This window comes from Tenrec ecaudatus, chromosome X (assembly GCF_050624435.1).
Source record: "Tenrec ecaudatus isolate mTenEca1 chromosome X, mTenEca1.hap1, whole genome shotgun sequence".
Lineage (NCBI taxonomy): Eukaryota > Metazoa > Chordata > Mammalia > Afrosoricida > Tenrecidae > Tenrec > Tenrec ecaudatus.
In genome coordinates, this window is record NC_134548.1 from 113,546,926 (window position 1) to 113,548,469 (window position 1,544).

At 41.8% G+C, this 1,544-nt stretch overlaps 1 non-coding gene across 1 annotated transcript; it reads left to right on the forward strand.

Annotated features, from left to right (window-relative positions):
• The first annotated feature begins 804 nt into the window (after positions 1-804).
• LOC142435138 (U2 spliceosomal RNA) lies at positions 805-995 on the forward strand. Its single transcript, XR_012781270.1, has one exon. It is a non-coding gene; the product is annotated as a U2 spliceosomal RNA (small nuclear RNA).
• Positions 996-1,544: the final 549 nt, after the last annotated feature.

Genomic DNA, 1,544 nt, shown 5'->3' on the forward strand with positions numbered 1-1,544 from the left:
TAGCAAACTACTACTTCTTGGACACATACTGTTTGTCGTCAACTCAGGGCAGAAATGTGGGGATTACTGAAGTTTGCTTTGTTGGGGATGAGTTTTCACGGAAACCACCAAATTATGAACGATTCATCAAACCAATGGGCTTGCGTTTCAAGGAGGCACATGTTACACACCCTGAACTTAAAGCCACCTTTTGCTTACCAATACTGGGTATAAAGAAGAACCCCTCATCCTCACTGTACACAACGCTGGGTGTTATTACCAAAGGGACCATCATTGACATGAATGTGAGCAGGCTGGGCCTGGTGACGCAAGGAGGCAAGGTGATTTGGGAGAAATATGCCCAGGTTACCTACAATCTTGAAAACTATGGGTGCATAAATGCAGTCCTGCAAGGTTGATGGCACTTTCATACAAGGAATCCCCTTTGTTTGTGAGGATGACAGATGAATCCGAAAAACAGCCATTATTACCCTGTGTTACTGAGTCCTAGCCAACAGTTTGTATGTGTGACATCAGCAAGAGAACTATTTATAAGAAAAGCAAAACATTAAAATGGATGGACTATGACTCTTACTCACTCTTCATGCCTAGAACTTAACTCACACGTGTGGTAGCATAATCAACCATTTAAGACCAACTAGGGCAGCATTCACCCAAAGACACAACTTTAGAGAGTTAGAAAAGAGAGACAAATGGAAATAGAAAACACAGGAAGAAAGCAGAATAAGTGATGGTTTATTGAGGGGATGCCAATGGACTGGTTTGAAGCAAACTGTACCTGAATGGTTCAATAGAAGAATAATGATCGCTTCCCGGCCTTTTGGCTAAGATCAAGTGTAGTATCTGTTCTTATCAGTTTAATATCGGATACGTCCTCTCTCCGAGGACAATAGATTAAATGGATTTTTGGAGCAGGGAGATGGAATAGGAGCTTGCTCCATCCACTCCACGCATCGACCTGATATTGCAGTACTTCCAGGAACAGTGCAGCCCCTCGGGGGACTCTAAAAAAAAGAAAGAAGAATGATCTACTCTATACACTCTCACCTAACTAAAATACAAAGTTAAATAAAAAAATATTTCAGAAGTCTACCGTGTTTTGGGAGTCATTGCATTGAATGAAGCTTTTCTTTTGAAAGAAATACTGTGAATGTTATTGATTGGATTATGTGCGCCCAAAGATACTGTGAAGCCATAACCCAGTAGCTGTGACTGTGAACTTCTTGAGAAATAGAGCCTTTGGTAATGCTATCAATTAGGTTAACACAAGGTCATGCTGGAATAGGGTGAGTCTGAATCCTATATCACTGGTATCCTCCTAACAGAAAAGATAGGCAAGCCTACGGAGAGCAGGAAAGAGAAGCTATGTGGTAACAGAAGAAGCTGCAAACCAAGACATGTCACTGTCCTCTAGGTGCTGCCATAATCTATGAAAAAGCATGGAAGAGTCTGTATGTGTCCATGTCCCAGAACCTTCTGAAGGTATCACCATGGGCACTACTCTGATTTGGGCTCTACTTTCCACAACAATGACCTGCAATTCT